Source organism: Zeus faber (assembly GCF_960531495.2).
Source record: "Zeus faber genome assembly, chromosome: 5".
Lineage (NCBI taxonomy): Eukaryota > Metazoa > Chordata > Actinopteri > Zeiformes > Zeidae > Zeus > Zeus faber.
Window position 1 is genome coordinate 7816335 of NC_137192.1, and position 21960 is coordinate 7838294.

Below are 21960 nucleotides of genomic sequence, written 5' to 3' on the forward strand. Positions count from 1 at the left end.
GACTTAAACCAAAAAAAACACCTCATCGTCATGCGGGGCGGGGGGCGGGGGCGCACTTGAGAATAAGGCCGTGTGCTGTTTTGTTGATAATTACAGCTTGGTTGACAGTCTCAGAATGAGTTAGGAGGGGGTGGTGGGGAGTTGCCAAAAACCGCGGCCCGTTCATTGCCCCAGCCAACGATTGACGTATTTATCACGGCCTCGTACATGTCTTGTTTTCTGTGTTGGCAGCACACATCCACGATCTTGCCTTGGCTTTGTCGATGTGGAGGTGTGTTCTGGCCAAGGGCCAGGTAATGAGAGAGGAGGCAGGCGGAGGCAAAACAGCACCGGTTGGTGTTTATTATTTAAAGGCTTGCAGGCAAATAAGGAAATAGTCTCCAAGATCGGTGTTTAGGTGCACTCCCGCCGTGACGTGTCCGACACGTTGGGAAGAGCGCTCATTTTGTCCGGTCCGCACCATGCCCCACAAACCCTAAATTACTTCCTGGTCCCGGATCAGACAAATCCGCACAGCCCCTCCGTTGATTCGCCCGATCCACAGCAGTTGAGCGGCCCGGGAATGGGAGCCTGCATCGCCTGTCTGCAGATCCATAGCGATTCTCTTGAATGGCGTCTCGACTAAGGGAAGGGGCCCCAACAGCACTCTGGGATAGCTGGTGGATTCACCAGCTGACACTCAGGACAGGTGGCCTAGTGCCACTCGAGTTTTTTCTCGTGTCCTTAAGTAAGCGATCGGCCATCAGTTTATAAGAGACTAAACCCCAGCAGTTTTTAGGGTGTCATGGTTCATAATCTATCCCTGAGTGAGCGCAGCATTTGGGCGGACCAACACCTTGTGTGCAATGAATATCCACTCATGATGCTTCTACCAAAGGCCCGGTTCAAACCAGATTCAGTCCAGCAAAGCCTGATGTCTACCCCCTTGTAAGGTTACTGGAACACAGTAGGCCCCTTGTTCACCGGGAGAGGGACCCCGCGGACCAGTGACCTGAACGACCTGGCTGACCTCCATGATTGGTCAGTCCCTGAAGTTGTGGTTGGGTCGCCCGCATCGCCAGCATAACTGCCCAGGCATCTGCCCAGCTTCCGGTGGTCCTGAGGTTGCGCCACCTTGGAAGAATAGTGTGGTGGAGCTGGGTAGGAGGTGGCCTCTCACCGGTTGTCGTTCCTGCTCTGGCGAGGGATGGGGCGGGAGGTGGGTCCCTCCTAGGGCCCCGGAAGGGAGGAGGACGGTGATGCCTGCAAGGCCCGTGGCGCTGGTACCGGCCGATCCCGTGATGACTCGCAGGCCGGGTCCAGGCGCAGTCCCCGATGGTCAGCGTCCCGCGGCTCCCTCGGTGGGCACCTCTCCGGGCCAGTGCGGTAGACAGAGGTGTGCGCTAGGCCTCGGCTTGGTCCTCAGCGAGGGCTATGGCCACTTGGAGGGAGGTCGGCCGGTGGCAACACACCCAGCTAGCGGCCGAGAGATTGTCCACAAACTGTTTGGTGGCCCCCGCCTTGACGATTTGGTGCAGGGAGCGCTCCTCCGGTCTTAGCCACCCCTAGGCCGCGTCCAGGAGCCGCCGGGCGTGTAGGATTGGCCAGCCCGGGGTGTCGTAGGAGAGTGACCGGAGACGCAGGTGGTGGCCCTCAAGTCTTCTCCCGACCCGTTCTTTCACCGCCCTCCGGACGACAGCGTAGCTTGTCCGCTGCTCTGGGGGTAGGGCATGCGCCGCCAGCTAGGCTTTTCCCGATAGGAGGGGAATAAGCCGCCACGCCTGCTCACGGTCCGACCAGCTGGCCGCCTCGGCCATCTGTTCAAAGTTGGCGAGGAATGCCTCGGGATCGTCATCTGTAGCATGGGGGACGGGGAGGCCCAGCAGTCATTCCTCGCCCTGTTTGGTGTGCTCCCGGAGGAGGACCTGGATGGCCTGCTGGCTCTCCTGCAGCCCCTCCTGGTCCCGCTCGCGGACCCTCGCCATTTCCCGGAACTGCAGGTCTTTTTGCTCCTGCATTGTGGCTAGGGCCGCCACCACTTGTTCCATGGGGGAAGGCGTCCGGGATTCGGCCTCGTGCTGCTCCATCCTGTTCAGGTGCCACTTGTGGAGGTGTGTTCTGGCCCAGGGCCAGGGAAAGAGAGAGGAGGCAGGTAGTGGCGAAACAGCGCCGGTTGGCATGCATTTAAAAGTTTGAAACAAAATGCGGCTCGTGGGCCAAAAGGACAATTTATAGGCTGGCAGGCAAATAAGGAAATAGTCTTAGGTGCCGTGATGTGTCTGGCGCATTGGGTGGAGCACTTGTCTTGCCCGGTCCGCACCATGTCCAGCAAGCACGGCGTCCCTCACTGCGGAGACAAAAATCCCTAAATAACTTCCTGGTCCCCGATCGGATAAAATTTGTGGAGCCCCTCCGTCGAGTCGCCTGATCCGCAGCAGCTGAGCGGCCCCCGGGATGTGAGCCTGTGCCGCCTGTCTGCAGTGGCGGCTTGACCACGCCCCCTTGCCCTGCCACAGTCGACTAGCTATTGAATCGAAGAACGCCAGGCTGCTTATGGTCAAGACCAGTAGTGTAGTGTTGTCTGAAGAAGTGGGTAAACTCATAATTATAATTAAGAAAACAATTCCATCGAGCAAATGATAAACACCCTGTGTTATACAAAATGACATGTAAAACTACTCTCGGATATTTAATTCAGCAAGAAATGGGCCCGTGGTATTTGAAAAACTGTCGTTTAACTTCTGCTGCTTGTCTTCAGGGAGTCATTATGGAATCAACATCAGCTACAGAAGAGCAATCAATGAACAATGGCCTCCAAACTATAGGGTAAAACTACTACATGATTAGCTACCTTTTATGTGAAGATAATCTCTTAAGTGGGTGTTTTTAAGGTAACGTAACATGTTGAGACAGGAAAAACATCAGATACATGGACTTAAGCCGCTATGAATGGCCACAGCGGGACTTGGGTGACGGAAAATCACCTGTTGAGCTATAATCCCGTCATTCTCATGAAGCTGGCGCTTGTTGGGTTGGATTGGGTTGCACACCTGTCAACCTGCACGTATTTTGTGTACCAACCCCACAATTCTTGGTCGAAACACGCAGGTGCGAAAAAAATAAATATATATATATACTGTATATATATTTGTTTGTTTGTTTTGTAATTTATGAGAAACCATAAATCAATCAAAACAAAACAAAACGGCTCATTTATTCAGTATTTAATCTACATCCCTGGGATTAGACCAGATGCTACGACCTGTGGTTCTGTGACCCCTCCCTCTCCTCTCACTCATCATCCACTGATCTGCAGAATTGAGCGCAGCAGTTCATTATCCACCGAGGTGTAACGCGGCATTGTGAGGTAAAATGGGAAGTGAGGGAGTAATAAACACAAAAATGTGACCGTAATGTTAACTTATGACACGTTGGTAAGAGTTTTCAGCTTGATCGGCCAAGACTGGTGACCGGCCGATCAGATATACTGTATTTTCAGTTTCTGTGCACGCCGATACTGTGCTCATGTACATGTAAAAATCCTCCTATACTTAAACCCGATACCAACCTAATGTAACGTAGTTGCGTAGTTAATGCTCAAAAAAGAGAGCAAAAGAAAGAAAATGTCGGCTGTTTGGAGGTACTTCATGGTAAGCAAAGAAGATTCGATAAATTATCGCCTGACGATATAATATAACATTGTGCAGACTGTGTTTCTATCACTGTCACAGGGGAGCTCCGATCGTGATGAAAAGTTTGACTCTTTTTTTGAGACTGTTCTTGAAGAGTCACTCAGTATAACGATATGTTTGATTTGATTCATTTGTTTTAGTGCACGGTGAATTCCAGTGAACGAGAGTAGGAAGAGTCATTTATTATTATTTGATACCTGTTTTAATACCTCCCTGTTACACATTTATTATTATTATTAACTTTTTTTTATCAATGATTGCAATTTATTTTGGAATGGCAAGTACCAGATAAATACCATAGAAAGATATGTTTGCATGTAAATGTAAAATAAACTTTAATTTGAAGTTTGAACTGGACATTTCCATGTTAGTTATGTGTCCTACTAAAATTCAGTGAGAGTTACAGGTTGAATTATACTTAAACTTGCTGATAGTCCCATTTTATTGGAACTCAGTCACTGTTTAATGTTGTAATTTATTTTATATGAATTCAGGGACAGTTTCATGTTCTATTAAAGTGAAAAATAAACAATAATAAACACACAATGTCAAAATCAGCAATCTCACCATTGCGGTATCTGAAAATGGCAGTGGTAGTCTGTATGTGCAGCTGTCCTTTCACGTGAGCATGATCAGACCATGTGATGTATTTGTCATTGACGTACAGCAGATATACACAATGAGACCAAATTAGAAAATTGGATTTCTCGAAAATTTAACTCAAAATGATCAGACAACAATGTAAACGTTATTTAATAATCAATGTTTTATTATGAACACACAAGTGAATGAAAATCGGAATCGGCAGGTCAGAATTTAAAAAAATTGATAATCGAATTGGCCAAGAAAACTGGAATTGGTGCATCTTTTCAATAGATTTGATCAGTCACCAACCCCTCCCCCGACCTAGTCACCTCTGCTGCTACCTCCGTGTTCTGCCCCACCCCCTTCCTTCAATACTCAGCTCACAGCCACCCCCCACTGCTTCTCCTACCAGAGACAAACCCCCCCCATTCACACCCTCCACTCAGCCAACCTGCTCCAATCTGTCCCTCACTACCATCCAGGTGAGGAAAGAGCTCCGGAAGATGAAGGAGAGAAAGGCTGCAGGTCCGGACGGCATCAGCGCCAGGATCCTGAAGACATGTGCAGACCAGCTCTGTGGGATAGTGGAGCACATATTCAACATGAGCCTGAAGCTGGGGAGAGTACCACAGCTGTGGAAGACATCTTGCGTGGTACTGGTGCCGAAAACCCCGCACCCCAAGGACCTCAGCAGCTACAGGCCGTTGGCACTGACGTCTCACCACATGAAGACCCTGGAGAGGCATGTCCTTGTGCATCTCAACCCCCTGGTGAGATCACCGATGGACCCTCTGCAGTTTGCCTACCAGCCTGGCACCGGGGTGGACAACGCCGTCATCTTCCTGCTACATCGAGCTCTACAGACGTTCTCTGATGACTCTGCACTCGTTGGTCTCATCAAAGATGAGGACGACAGGGAGTACAGGGAACTCACCCTGGACTTTGTGGACTGGTGCCAGTAGAACCGCCTCCAGATCAACGCGGGGAAAACCAAAGAGCTGGTGGTGGATTTCCGCAGGCGCAGACACTCCCCCCCCCGACTCCGGTGAACATCCAGGGAATGGATATTGACATCGTGGAATCTTAAAAGTACCTGGGTGTTCACCTGAACAATAAACTGGACTGGACAAATCACACACATGCACTTTATAAGAAGGGTCAGAGCAGACTCTATCTGCTCAGAAGACTTAGGTCCTTTGGAGTGCAGGGGGCTCTGAGGACCTTCTTCGACACCGTGGTGGCATCAGCCATCTTTTATGGAGTGGTCTGCTGGGGCAACAGCATCACCACAGCTGACAAGAAGAGACTTGACAAACTGATCAAGAAGGCCAGCTCTGCCCTGGGGGGGGCGGGGGGGGGGGGGTCGGACCCAGTGCAGGTGGTGGGAGAAAGGGGGATGATGGCGAAGCCGTCATCCATGATGGAGAACTATTCCCACCCCATGCATAACACTCCGACGGCACTGGAGAGCTCCTTCAGCAATAGGCTCCTTCACCCAAAGTGTGGGAAGGAGCGCTAACGCAGGTCCTTCCTTCCTGCGGCTGTCAGACTGTATAACCAACAGTGCAGCCAGTAGACCACACACACACACACACACACACACACACACACACACACACACACACACACACACACACACACACACACACACACACACACACACACACACACACACACACACACACACACACACAACTGTGAAAGAGTCCAAGTGCAATTTTTTTATATAAAAAACAATAAAGAAAGTGCAATCCCTGATGTGCAATGTTTCAAGATATGTGCAATACACTTCGTACTATCTGGTTCCTATTTATGGTGATATTTTTATTTGTATGTTTCTATATATTTTATATTGTTTATAGTGTGTACTTGATAAGCTCATTATTTTCTGCTGTTCCCTTTTTGCTGCTGGAACGATCTTTATCTTATCTTCTCTTATCTTATCTCCAGTTGGTAAACATGTCGGTAACTTTGGGAGATGATACATTTCAAGGGATATATATCCTAATGAGATCAATTACTTTATATACTTAGCCTCAGTAGCTTGCATACAATGTGATTAGCCTTCTTACAAGGCGCCCACGGTGTGAATCACTGATGGAGTCATTTAGCTGCAGTAACTGAAAGGCCACCGAGACTCCCTGTTACGCTATTGTGGTTCTCAAAATATTTTACCAAGGTAGGCAGGTCTGGGGTTGTCATAGCGACTACTTTGCGTTTAAATTTGAATCATGTCAAATTTAAGACACCTATCAAAATGGTCTGTGTTATAACTTCATTTGTTTTCTATTCTGAAATTGGTCATATGGCCTCAAATAAAAAAAAGATAGAATTCAAGTACCAATACAATTTATTTTATTTAATAGCTAACTTGGCAATGTTCTGCAACATAGCTTGTCTGATTTCAACTAGTTTATTGTGTATGATGTACAGTAAGTGCTATTAAGTGGCTGGAAGTGAGTTCAGAGTAACCAGTAAGCAGCATGCTTATAATATTATGGAGTGGTTTGGCAGAGTTTAATCTATATCAGGACTTCCTACTTAATCCTACTTAAATTAATCCAGGATTTAAAAATGCCTTTCTGAGAAGATCAACCATAGGCAGTCCGAAGGAAGGACTAGTCAGCGCCTTCTGTCTGATCTTGGAGCCTGGTCTTAGAGGCCACATTCATTTATCCAAAAATAAAGCTACCTCTGGCCTTAGGCTTTTGCTTAGACTTAGATGAGCTTCTGGAAATCAGATTTTTTTTATACCAAGACTAGGGCAAGTCTGCTGCAGTCAAGACTATTTTAAACCATGATTTAGAAAGGCCATTTCAGTTAGCCCAGATTAAAAGTGGAATTTTGTCTTAGATTACGCCTAATGTGTGTCTGACAAACCTCCCTAATTGATATTTATGTTTTCAACCCCCCTCCACTCTGACTGCAGGGCATGCCGAATATTTTTTCTGAATTTTGATAACTTTGACAAAAGGATATCGCCGGCATTGCGCGCAAACCAGCCATTTAGCTCTGTGATGAATGCAGGATTGTAACGGAGAAAGATTTAAACCACAGGCCCGGACGTCCACATGGGCTTGGACGCCGATGTGCACTCATCTCCAGGGGTTTGGCAGCACGAGGCGGTCACGTGTGTTCATGTTATGTGAGTGGATGAGCGCTAGCCTGGGAACCAGACGAATATGCAGCTCATGTTTCATTTGCTCTGCAGAATACGTCTGGCCACCCTCCCATTTAAACAGATTTCCACCCGACCTCGGCAGGGTCAGGCAAATCACAACTGTTCTAATATGGGGCGGGTTTGGTACAATGACGATGCAGAGGAGAGTCGTTGGCGCACCTTACCAAGATGGCTGCCACTGAGATGGAGCAGTCTGTTGAATCCACTATCGCTGTTGAGGGACCTTACCAAGATGGCTGCCGCTGGCATGGAACGGTCTGTTGAAAATTCTATTGCGACAGTATTAAATTAACTGGACGGTATATTTTCTCTAAAAATCTTTTGTTGATAAGAAAGATGTGTTTGCTGTACTTCTTACATGATTTGGTAAAAGGTTAATTTACCAACTCACTCGTTTTGTTCCTGTAATTGGTTGCAGGTCTATCCAATGCTCTGATTTATTGAAGGTATATCCAATTGCGTCCAGAGACATTTTGGTCCGGCCTGTTGTTAACCCCCCTCGGAAATGGAAAGTGAAGATAGTTACCTTTCTCTAACTCAAGTTCTATGATTGTAGGCAAAGCCCTATGGCTTCTTCAGCGACCCTAGGGAGACAGCAGGACAGGAAATGCTACAGTGCTTCGCCTATGATCATAGAACTTGAGTTAGAGCAAGCTAACTATTGTTCTATTTCACATAGGCTCTGCCCTTTAGCTTCGGCCTCATTGACACAAGGCGAGGCCTTATGTTAATCAGTTTCACCCTGCTGTTAAAAACCAGGCAATAGCTCTGCCGGTACAACCGGCCAACCGATAAGCATAATTACTTCGAAGACATAACAGAGCAGTGGGAACGGCTACTATAATAAAAAATAGCATCATAACTACAAGATCCACGATGTATCCGGGTCAGCAGTTAAACCAATCATGCACTGGAACTGTCTGTCCTTATTTGTGTATTGGATAAACCGATCACACTAATTTGATTGTGTAATGTAGTCCATGTAGACACTAAAAGAGGGGCACTGTGCGTAGCACGGAGGAGGATAGGGATCCTCCAGATACATCTAGTAGATAAAATCTGACAATGGGGTATGGTGACGCCCGTGACACTGCCATGCAAATGTCCTCCACTGACACAACTCCAAACAGAGCAGTGGATACTGCCGCTCCGCGTGAGCCCTGACGCCACGTGGCAAAACTTGACCCGTTTCCGTGTGGGCCTCTGAGATGCCGTCACACAACCAATGAGAAAGCTGCTGTTTCGACAGAGATTTTCCAATTTTAACCCAGCTGTAGGACACAGACAGTTGAGTTGTGCTCCTTATTGCTGCTGTGCGTCGGACATATGCATCTAAGGCTGGACAGTAGGTAGGCTCCACTACCTACTGTACTGTATGTAGCATACTGTACCGCATACTGTGTCACTGTTCAGGGTTGTTCGTGATGCCGTATTGCTGCGCCGTACTGTTGTATACTGTGCTGTACTATCCCAAACACTACCTCACTCTATTCACATTCACATGCCACTTTAATTCACATGCCACTTTAATGCACATATCTGTATATACATAGGCAAATTCCCTCTATCTATTCCATTTTATTTCATTTTATTTTTATTGTCTTTTATTCTATATATTTTTATTTTATTCTATAAGTATTCAACTTACTGTATTACGTTTTAGGAGTCAGTTAGTCGGCCTATAGAAAGAATTTTTTTATTTTTATTTTTTCACCGGGTGCGTTGCATTACATTTCACTGCATATATGTATGAAAGTATGTATATGTATGTGACAAATAAAAATCTTGAATCTTGAATCTTGAAGGCGCAAATAGCACGTAAGCAATGGAGACGTTTATCTTCCTCGTTAGTGTATGATGGCACGTAGAAAGAGTTAAGCGTGATGTTCCTTGAACGACAGGCTCCTGATGTTCTTCGGTATAAAGGTGGGGACTGGGTTTCAACGTAGCTTTACTCAGACAGCCATTCATAAGAAGGCAGCTGGGCTGCACATACAGGGCGGCCGGGTCCCCCAGCTGCCCTGCAGAATCAGTGACTGCCGTGGTGACTGCCGATGGCTTACCTGTGGCTGACTCGGGGGTCTCCAGGCTCATCCTTTTGGCAGGAAGAGCTGAGGGCAAAATTGAAAAAACGCATTCCCATATACCTGCACCTGCACGAGAGGTAGAGTGGATAGAGGGGGGTTATAATATGATTTTCGCTCTTATTGGAGATGTATTTTTGTTCATTAAAATAAACATTTTTCACAGGTGCATTAGACCTGGTAGGGGCCAGTTGGTGACTGGTTCTCCTGGCAACCGCTGGTCGGGATCGATGACGCCGGTCTGGCTGTTCGCTGGCCGTGGGGGTTGTGCGTTCCCTCCTGGCTCGCCGGTTGATCTAGGTTGGCACGCGGGGGGGTGGGTGACGCTGCTGGTCTGCCAAGTAGAAATGGTGGCCAAGGTTGGCCCTCTCCTCCTCTGAGTGACTGGGATGCTGTGAGTTGACTCTTCCCTCTACGGTTGTGAATGGGAGGTAGGTTGAGACCGGCACTTGGAACGCACCAGACGCGGTCCCGGCGCCATCAATGTAGCGGTTGATAGTGGGGAATTGCGGGCAGAGGATATCCCTTCTTGCTGCTGATGTGGTTTTATAAACCTTCGGGATGGGTGGGGTGCAAGCTATCTGGGTGGGGATGCGGTGGGTATCTGCCATCTTGCTCATCACGCACCTGTCCCTACGTGCTTCTCGTCTGTCCCGAAATTTGAATCCCCCTCATATTAGTTTAGAACACATACATTCGCACACCAATCCTACTCCGAACAACTCTCCGCCGGACCAGAGTCTGTGGGGCAGGAGGGGTGCGAGTGATTCGGGTTTGACTTGCCTGAAGGACTCGCACCCCCAACCCCGCAATTTTAACTGCAATTTCCAACAGCACACATTGAGCACTGGGGTTTTCTGGGGTGGTCGGTTGCTGGCGGGTCGGGGTGGGGGCGTGGTTGGCCGGGGGGCGGCTGGGCTGGAGTCCTGGCGGCTTGCACCTGGTGGCTTTAGGTGTGCTGCGACGTGGCGGGGCTGTGGAAGGCGCCGCCGGGTGCCTTCCGGGGCCCCTGGGGGGGCTGCTTACTGTTGCGTGTGGGTTGGGGTGTGGGGGGCGGCTGTCGGCCCCTTGCTGCTGCTGTTCCATTCTGGTAGCTCCAAAGTCGGGATGGTTGTTGCCGTTATTGGACTCTCCTGCGTAGTGTGGTGTGATGGGAAACATCTGTCATTGTCCGAGGCGCCCTCGCGCTCCCTTTCACCTCTGACTTATTGCTATTTGATGTTGAACCTTTCTGCCTCTTAACATCTCGCTGCCTTTTCACAACTGGTTTTAATTTGCTCCCAGCGCTTGCGACCAGCAGGGTTACCGTGTCAGCACTTTGCAGGAGCTGGCCATGAGAGCGTCACAAATCCAGGGAGGTCGAGTTACATGGAAAACATATTTCTGGTGTGTTTTTATTGTCAAAACAGAGAGTTTAGATAACAATATTGATTTTGCGGGCAAAACTATCATGTTATCCTTGCTGGTCCAGTGGGCGTCATAACCAGTTTTGAAGCCGAGCAAAACCTGAAGCTGTTTTCCTTTTCTCTCCTCATTCCAAAAGAGGGATTCGGATCTACTCTGACCCCCTTTCCTGTGGCCACGCACAGGAAAACCGGGGGGCCGATGGGTTAACCCCCCTAATAGTACGTTCCATGACTTAGGGAAATCTGGGAGTGTGAAGTGCGCAGGCATTATTCATTCAATATTTTATCTTTATTTTGTTCAGAGGTAGAAAGTCTTTTATCAGGAAACAAAGCATCTTAAATGGACTAATATAGAGAAAGGATAGAAATGAAAATCAGAAATGTCTCCTCCAATCCTGCATAAATACTGGATGTGTGGAGTTTACATTGAAATCTGTCAATTCCAAATTCAATACAATATGGAGCTTACATGGCCAGCAAAATATCCTTAACAGTCGCCTCACAGTCTGTGCCTCTGAAACGGAGCTTTGTCAAAATAGAGAAGTCTACGGGATTTGAAATAATGTAGTGTGGGAATTGCTTTTAATTTTTAATTTTTTAAATTTTATATGCATTTATTTACAGGTTTTCAGGATTATGCATAAAACACCACAAATGCACCCCTGTGCAACACGAAGAGCTTCAGAATATCAAGAGAAAGATAGGGGCGGTGGTAAACAACAAGGGTATTGAACGAACATTTGAATGAGCTAACAACAAAATATAAATAAGATAATAATCACGATTCAGTTTTGAGAAATTCGTTTTAAAAAAGGTTTCGCGCTATTTGTCTATATGTGTAAATTTTAATTTTTACTTTTTATTTACTTCTTATTTGTACTTTACTTTATATTCAGTTTTATTTTGATTCTATATTTTTATATTATTTTATTCTTAATGAATTTATTTATGAAATTATTATTTATATATTTTACATTCCTAATATTTACTATCTATTTGCTTTTTAAATACTAATTGTCTGTAGATACGTAATGATCACCTGGACGGAATAAACAAATCGATTCTGATTCTGATAAAAAGACAAAAAAAAACATGTCAAAATGGTAATGACGAAGTCAGGTCATGGTGTAAGTAGAGGCAGAGTTCAGTTCAATAGATGAGGTGAAGGTCAATATGAGGTTAGGGGGGGTTGGAATTTCCATAGCTCAAATGTTATTAGATCATCATGCCAGATTCATCTTTTGGGACTCAGTCCTGGCTTTAGGCTCCAATAGTCAATTGTCACTCAAGCATGGGAGCCCTGTGTTTGGGTTGCCGGTGTTTCACCTCCCTGCAGCAGTGAGGAGCCTCACTCGCCGGCTCCCCAAGTATGCACCCGTGCTGCTCCACCTCCTGTGCTGCTCTTGACAGAGAAAGGGAGTTACGACATCTGCAACCACTTAAAAAAAAAAAAAATCTACATTTTTTATTTTAAATTGTAGAGCAAGGATAGGAAATGGGGGGTTGAGAGTGGAAGCAGCAAAGTTGCAGAGGCTGGACTGTATACGGTAATATACGCTTAGGATTCCGGCCACAGCCGACATCTACTCACGAGGTGCGTCCGAGGTGAATCTCTTGATGATTTCCACATTTAGATGAATATCACCTTTTTAGAAACCATCACCTGTTTGAAATAGGGACAGTTTCTCAGACTGAGTTCATTCTAATACAAGTCTAAGATAATCCCATTTAAATGAATCCAGAATTAAAAAAAAAGGCTTTCTCAGATTGATGCTTGAATGGAATTTAATCCATTCTAAACTAGGAAGTCCTAGACTAAGGTCATTAAAGACTAGTCAGTTCTTTCTGGCCCAGATAATCAATTTCCTCTATTGTCAAGGTCGACCTTGGAGGCCCACATCCCTTAATCCAAAGATATACCTTCCTCTGGCCAGGTTTAATTAAAGCCCTCACTTAATCTTCCTTCTGGAAATCTGATTTCCAGCAAGTCTGAGACTATTTTAAACCACGACTGAGAAAGACCTATTCAGTTAGTCCAGATTAAAAGTGTAATTAAGGGTTAAGGTAAAGGTTAAGATTAAGGTTATGGTCTAAGATTAGGCCGAATCTGTGTCCGCAAAACCACCTCTTTGTGTCGAAAGATTGCTATTCCGTTGGCATATACTCAAAATGCATACGTCATTGTCGTGGCATAGGTCAACCCTGGCGCCAATGGTGCTGATGGAAATGTACAGGGATACTGTAATTCGAGGGATAACTTCTGTTTCACTGCCTTGTTTCTCCTTTTTTCGATATCAAGCTACACTTGATATAGCTCTGCTGTTATGCTGCATAATCTAAGGCAGTGGTTCCCAACCACTGGGCTTTGGGCCGATGCCGGGCCGCGGGGCATTTGTCACCGGATCGTGAGAAGGCTCGTGGGGGTGCCCTGTTTGGCCTGTGCTTTTATCTTATTTTTGCAAAGCCCAGTTATTATTTATGAGCTACCATTAACACACATTAAACGTGTTAACGTCTGGCCCACCCAATTAAAAGTTCAGAAGCGATCTCTGCTCCTCTGCTAGATCAGAGGAATCTCAAATAATCTCAAATCTCAAAACAAAAAAATCAACTCTATGTTTTTGTTGTTGATGTATTTATTTTCCACTGTTTCCTAATTTAATGAAAAAATATAAAGCTCTGTGCGCCATGGGGAGACTTTCTCAGTCACCCCTGCCCCCCACCCACCCAGAGACGCTCATTCATTCAGTCTAAAATAATTTATAATAATTTATTAGCATGTGGTTGCTTTCAAATAAAACAACTCCATCGATTTCATCTCTAGAAAAGATGGATCAAATCAGCAGCATAATAATCTCGAATAGAATGCTTTTCAAGATGTTTCAGTTAAATCATATTTGGTTATATCATTTTTGATTGCCAAAAACCAGGAGTCTGCTGCGGCAAGCATCACTGACAGGATTTTGAAGGCTTCAGTTTCATCTCAGTCCTTCAGTTAAGAGGAGAAGTTGCAAGTGGAGGCTGAAGGTAGACCACGATGTAACAGTTGATTTCAAGCAACATAGTCAGATATTGTTTCGCTTATTCCACGCCACTGCATTATTCATTATCCATCACATTTCATACTTTTATTAACATCCATTCATATGTGAGAGGTGGCTGATCACTTTTGCAAGTTTTCCACGTTAACATACAGTATATATTCAATTCCTCCAATCACTATGGCCTATGTGCTATTCCTGGGTAGTTAGGCTCCTCCAGATCGCAATTATAGACTGTAGCGGACAACGGGACAGCCCTTTGCCCTTTGTCCTTCAGTTAAGGATTGCGGACAGCGGCTGCGGACAACAGCATGGTTCCCTTCACCATGGCTGCCAAGCTGCCTTGAGTCGGACAATCAGCGCCCTTGGTCCGACTCGAGGCAGGGAGATTTCTTAATGTTCGTCAGAGGGGAGCGGCGCAGGGGCTCGTCAGCCGACCAAGAGACAGGGCAGAACACCATTTCTCCTGCGCCTGAGATGATCATTATCCACCTCATTATCATTTGTTATTGATACTTGTGGCCAGCGTACCTTATTGTTTAAAGTGACAATAAAAACTCTCGCCATGTTGGTGGATCACGGCAAAAAGGACTCCGTCTCCCTCCCTAAGCCCTTACTTGTGAGAGTCTCTGTCCACAGGTATGGGTTTAGGGAGGGAGACGGACACCTTTGTCTGCCACATAGACCAGTTTCGCTCCGCTCTGTGGTAATAAAGACTTTATTGTTCTGTTCTGAATAACCTCAAGGCCATCACTAATCCCAACCCCGAACCTCCAACAGGTCTGCTGAGGATGCGGTCATCAAGTTCAAGTTCAAACCAGCTCAAAACACCCACAACATATGGCAAACATCCTGCTTGTGGACTGAAAAAAAATCTTTTTGCCACTGTTCTTGCCATTACCATTCAAAAATTCAAACCTTGGATTGGTCTTTCTGACCCCTTGTTTAATTCTGTTTGGGGTCCTACAGGGGTTGGTTTTGCTGCCGTCAGTCAAGTAAGGGGGGACAATGGATCAGCGTTCACGTCGCGCCCCCCGTCAGTACCTGGGCCCGCCCGGGGAAGCAAATGATCCTCCCAGCAGACTAAATTCTAAGAGACGACGCCTGAGAGCCAAGTCAAAGAATCCTAGTCACAGTCCCAAAGCCGCCAGCAGACAGCCTCGAGAGCACCTTGCAGTGGGACCTGCCCTTTGAATACTACAACTAAACGTCAAAGGCCTTTCTGCAGCCAAGCAAAGCCTCATCGAAGTCCTCGCCTCAATATACTCGATTGACGTTATCTGCCTCCAAGAGACTCACATTGGCACAGAGGAAGCAGGCCACTACACCATCAATGGCTTCGACCTCCTGTGTTACGCTGAAACATGGACGTGCCACCTATGTGCGTTCTGACATAGCTGAAGCAAATCACTTGACAACAAAACAATTCTCTGATACCATAACTATTGGTGGTTTCAACATTGTCAATGTGTACAAGCCCCCTAGTGCCAACTGGGGTCTGCAGGTCCTACCCACCCTACCCCACCCTGCCATCTATGTGGGGGATTTCAACAGCCACCACCCTGACTGGGGATATCCAGTAGTGGATAGTGATGGAGAGGCAGTTTCAGACTGGGCATTTAGAAATGACCTTGTTCTGATACATGATCCCAAACAAAGAGGAACCTTCCACTCTGACAGTTTTCCAAAGACTACTCTCCTGACCTGTGCTGGGTCAGCTCTTTGAATGGAACGCCCTATCCTGCTCAGATCCTCATTCTTGACGATTTTCCACACAGTCAACACCGGCCCTTGCTTGTACACGTTGACCTACACCTCCCAGTCATAGACAGCCCAAGGAAGATGCGCTGGAACTTCCGCAAAGCCAACTGGAAGAAATACAGTGAAATCCTGGAGCGGAGTGTTGTTACCATCCCACTCCACACCATCACTGTAGATGAAGCATACAACCGCTTCTGCAGCGCCATCTACAAAGCTGCCCACTCAGCAATCCCACGAGGCTACCGACCCCTCTACGTCCCATGCCTGGACGGAGAAAGTGCTGCACTCCTACAAGCCTACAAAACATCAGGGGACCCTGAGATAGCAGACCACCTCATTGAATCGCTAAATACAGCTGGGCGAAGGAAATGGGAGGAGACAGTAGCTGACCTGAACTTCACACACTCTAGCAGGAAATGTTGGAGCCTCATCCGCCGCCTAGGAGCTGCACAGAAGCCCCCCAGCCAAAACCGAGCATCTGTCACACCCAACCAAGTTGCATCCCACCTACTGACTATTGCAAAAGCAACCCAAGACAAACCCACCAGAAGAGCAGTTACAACTGAGCTAAAGAAAGCGCTCAGAGACCCTGAACCTTTTGAGGTTGCTGAACTGGAGAAAATCCTGCAGGGCCTGAAATGTGGAAAGGCAGCAGGATATGACAACATCTCTCCAGAGTTCATGAAACACCTTGACCCCCGAGCCCTAACCTGGCTGACACAATTCTATACCAAGATCATAAATACGAACTTGATCCCAAAGAAATGGCAGACAGCAAAAGTTATTGCCATCATTAAAACCTGGCAAAGACCACAAACTACCTGCCAGCTACCGCCCAATCTCCCTACTCAGCGTTCCCTACAAAATCCTGGAACGCCTAATACTACAACGTATCTCTCCAGGAGTAGAGGAAATTCTTTGCGTGGATCAGGCAGGTTTCCGCAAGGAGCGCAGCACAGGAGAACAAGTACTGGCCTTAACCACCTTCATCGAAAATGGCTTCGAGAGCAGACTGAAGACAGGGGCTGTGTTCCTCGACCTCACAGCCGCCTATGATACAGTCTGGCACAAAGGCCTCCTACTCAAACTCACAAAGGCGCTCCCTGCCTGGGCAACGGCAATAATACAAACTCTACTGACAAACCGGAGGTTCAGAGTTCACGTTGGTCAGAACACGAGCGCATGGAGAAGACAGACAAACGGACTCCCACAAGGCTCAGTTCTAGCTCCAACTCTGTTCAACCTCTACACAAATGACCTACCCTCCACCAAATCTCCCAAATTCATCTATGCAGATGACATTGGTCTGGCATTTCAAGCACCAGACTTTGATGAACTGGAACGGGTGCTCACTGATGACCTTGCCAAACTGGACCAGTTCTGCAGAACCTGGCGCCTAAAACCAAGTCCAGCAAAAACTGTTTCCAGTGTATTCCACCTCCACAACGCAAAAGTTGCCAGAGAACTTAACATCTAGTGCAAGATGGGGGGCAGCAGCCTCCACACTGCGCACCTCAGCACTGGCTCTCGCATACTCTGCAGCTGAATATTGCGCCCCTGTCTGGTTCAGGTCACCCCACACACACCATGTGGACACCCAGCTTAACACAACCATGAGAACCCTAACCGGGACTATTCACTCAACACCACTATGCTGGCTCCCTGTCCTATCAAACATTCCCCCTCCACATATCCGGCGAGCAGCAGCCACTCAAAGGATGCTCCAAAAGGTCAAAGATTCTCCCCAACTACCAATCCATCCAGACATCTACAACCCACCCACTGCTCGACTTCCATCTAGACGACCAATTTGGAAGAACATCCCACCAGCTGACAACTGGCTTGGAAAGCAGAATGGGAGTCCAAGGAGGTCCCAAACAAACGTCTGGTGTCAGACCCCAATCAACAGGTCCCTGGCACCAACCTCCCAAGGAGACAATGGTCTACGCTCAATTGCTTCAGGACTTGACATGGCCCCTGCTTGGCCAGCCTTCACAAATGGGCCAGTAGCCCCACTCCACTGTGTGCTTGTGGAGAGGAGCAAACCATGGAACACATCATAGAAGTCTGCCCTCTTCAACAACTAAAAGGAGGATTAGTCACCCTCCATACAGCAGACCAGGAGGCAATTGCTTGGCTTAGGGACTTTGCATTCACTAAATAAATAAAGTCAGGTAAGGCAAAAACACAATATTCTCTCAATTTCCATTTTCAAAAAGGGGATTGGACCACATCTAAGGACAATGAGAAGTTGCAGCAGAGTGGTAGGTTTCTTAATAGCAGAGCATTTAGCAAGTTATAAATGGCGGGAACCAAGATTCTAATTAGGCAAGCCTTATTAAAATCTTGGTTGAACGATAGTGAACCTATCCCTAATGCCCCTTTCACACTAACAGCTGCAAAATGTCCTGCCGCTACCTGAGGTCCCGTAGACAGGTTTTCCATTTTATAAACAATGAAAGTGGAGCACGCACAGTGAGGGGGGCTGAAAACACATCTAGACCATCTGGACAATGTCGCCACTGTGGGAAAACCTATGGATGTTTTCAGCGTTTAGAAATGCAACAGGCTGGTGAAACAATGAGGTAAACGGCTTTGAAGCACATTTAGTTTGGTCCTTTTTCTTGTCATTACACACACCAATGAAATTCAAGTTAAAACATTCCCCCTCTTGGAGTATTAAACACTTTCCGCTGGTCACTCATCACCTTCGACATTACGGTGGCTACTGCACATCATCTCTCCTCATTGGTCCATTGTTTTCAGTTGACGTGGTCAATGACTCAAACAATTTACTTCCTGCACGTTGTATAGAAAAGGTTGCCAGTCAATCAAACAAGGCTGGGGAAATTGGATACAAACCTTCAGCTGATTGTAGTTATATTATATATACTGTATATCAGCCATGTGTCTATCGCTAAGACTGAGTGTAACTGTTTGACCTCCAACGGCTCATTCTTACACTCAACTTTATTTATATGGCACCTTTCAAAACGAGTTACAAAGTGCTTTACAAAAAAAACCCAACAACATTAAACTGAATTAAAATCCAAAGACAGTGTTGGAAAAGGTACCCAAACTAGAGGAGGGGTTATAAAAGCTGCCAGTGCTGGGGCCAGAGGGGGGTGATTTTAATTATTTCCAATTATTTGGAGTCATTCAATTGCAATAAATTTTTGGACATCCAGCTCCTGACAAGATCTTCTGCGGTGAGGCCATGTTGTTTATTGTTATTAAAAAGTGTGTTTGAGGCAGTAAAAGCTGCACAGAATCGAGGAACAGAGAGTGAATTTGGGGAGCGGGAGCGTATGAGTATGGGGAAGGGGGATTTGGTTCACAAGAGAAAAGTGGAACCTGTAAGAGCACAGCGTTATGATCAGAGACAGCAAAATCGACCAAGTTCACATCATCCACATGGAAACCATGGGTGAGCACAAGGTTTAGTGTGTGCCCTTTGTCATGGCTGGGCTGCTTCACATATTGGGTCAAAATAAAAGTTTCTAAAAGTTTGATACATTTAGAAGTAAAAGAAGAGGATGAAGGGCAGTAAACATGGATATTAAAATCACCAAGAATAAGAACTCTTGTCATATTGTAGCATAATGACTGATGATGGGTTGGTAGATTAAAACACATGAAAATGAGCAGTTTATTTTTTATTTATAAAACTAAGACTCTAAAAGGTGGAGAAGTAGCTGAGCAAGACTGGAGAGCAGGTAAAATCTTTTCTGTGTATTTCTGCAAGGCCACCCACTCGGCCTGTCATTCTTGGCTGGTGGGAAAATAAATATTCGAGGGGAGATGACTCACATTCATCAGGATTTATCAAGGACTCCAGGAGTGATGATAAAGTAGTCAATATTGTTGGTCATGATAAAATCCTGGCAGATAAAAGACTTGTCGGCAATAGATGATTCAATAGCAGGGGTTGAGGAAGTGGTTTTAGCTGTGATGAAATTGCTTCTGTGTGAAATGTGAGAAGGACATGGTCTTGCTAACTGCCTTTCAGTGATCCTGAGGTGTCCCACAAAACAAAACAGTGCCCCTTGTATAAAATAACAATTAATAACAGACGGTGCCAGGGATCTCAAGAGAGAAAGACAGAGCCCATTGTCAGGGGTCCTGGTGATAAGGGAGGTGAAAATGTGACCGGTGACCTATGCAGGGGAATCAGAGGGTCAACGTTGTCTCTGGCTTAGCATAAAAGCACCTGCCTGAGTTTCATTCGACAGAGAATCCATCTGGCTCGGTTCTCTCCCGGACGTCCTAGGCAAGTCTGGTCTGATGCTGTTATTTTGCGATAAACCTATTATTTTATTCAAGTCAGCGGTCTCTCCTTCTTCATCAACACATCAAATTCATCAAGAATTCATTCATCAAGTTTTTTCAAATCTGATGACAGTCTCTAACAATTTTAATCTCAGGTCGCTCAGTTTCAGGGTTCTCTCTGAAAATTGAGAGCTTTAATCTGAGTAGCATGTGGCTGTGGTGAAGGAAAGGAAGTCACTAGAGCTGATACCAAGATATCAGGATTCTGAGTGACAAATGGTGATGTTTGCACCCAAGGGGCCCCGGTGAAGGGGACGGTGAGTGCGTGGACGTGGTGAAACGAGGCCGTGTGTATGTTTTTATTTGGGGCGGGGCAGGGCGGGCGGTGACAAATCAGCTGGGACCAGGCGGGCTGGCGTCGCTCACTCGTTTCTCCTGTCCATTTTAATTTATTTTTGTGATGAATCTCTTCCTGCTGTTATTAAACACGTCAAGACAAGTCGGCGGGGGGTGGGGGGCACGAGCATTGTTCCGGAGTGACGGCATTCCTTTTCGCGCTCGGCTTTCCAGGATCGCAATTATTCTATTTTGGCAGTCGGTCTCAGATTTCCAGACATTACTCTTCTGTTTCCACCGCTGTGGTATTCGCTTGTAGAACCGATGAATGAATTCTCAAGAAATTAAGATATGGCTCAATAAAAATTCCAATTCAAAGACTATGAATTACCCATGGATATTTGGAAATTAGTACAGGAGTCAGGTTTGTGATAGGCTACATACTATATTATACAGTGTCAGCCTTCCTGGGGTGGACACTTTGTTATATTAATGAAGTCCTACATGCATGCATCGCTTTGGAACAAGCTTGGACCTCAACATTTTCCCAAATCTCCAAGTTTTCTCTGACAAGTTTTATATTATTGAACTGACACATGGGAATACAAATTATACAATGCCCCAGAGTGAGTGGGCTGAACTGTGAAATGGAGCTACACATGGCACTCCTCCACCACTGCTGGTCGCCCAGACCCATCCCCCCTCTTCAGGTTAGACTTGGATCCTACCCATGCTGATCTCTCCAAGACTGAAGCAGTATTCTATGAAGCTGGGAGGCAGTTGTGTGAGCACAATGAAGCATTATTTAAAATGACAATTCTATGCCATTCCTTAAAGGATACGTTCGCAATTTTTTAGCACTTGCCTCATTCAAATATTTGTTCCCCTGATTCATAACTGTTTATGGCACAACCTCCAAAACACCTAATTTCTATGTCGCTTTTCACGGTGCTCAAATGCAGTCCAATGGGGTAAGCATTTAAAAAGGCTTAAAAAAAGGTTACATCTCCTTTGTAAAAACAAGAAACTCACAATATAGTGTATTCTCTCAATGATTACATTTTAAAAAGTTTTCCAGAGTTTTTTTTGACTCGTGGACTTCCGTAAATCGGCTGTTTTGACTTCATCTGTGCTGTACTGTACTAGAAACAGGAAGTTGCACCACTTCACCCCCCCCCCTTAAATACTTGGGATTTGCTGGTCTTTTATGAAATATGTCTATTTGAAGGTAAGCGATGCTGCTTAGAAGCCATATAAGTGGCTAATATAAATTTATAAGAACTGTATCCGATTGTATTGTATCGAATCACACTGAATCGTTCCGTATTAAAATGTATTGTCCCTGAATCGCATCGTGGTCCATGTACACCGGTACCATGAGTTACGAGCGCACTAACATACAAGTTTTCCGAGTTATGAGCCGTCATTCAGTCGATTTTTTGTATTAATTTGTGAGCAAAAATTAGAGTTACGAGGAGCGAGCTTCAGGTGCTGCCGCTAGTTGGCGGCCAGCATCCCGCGTCTCACTCCTTCACTTCACGTGGTTACCTGACCGTGGAAAAATCTCTTTTGTGTTTTGTGCTCAGGTTTTGTGCTTTTTGTCCGGTTTTATTGCCAATTTTTTTT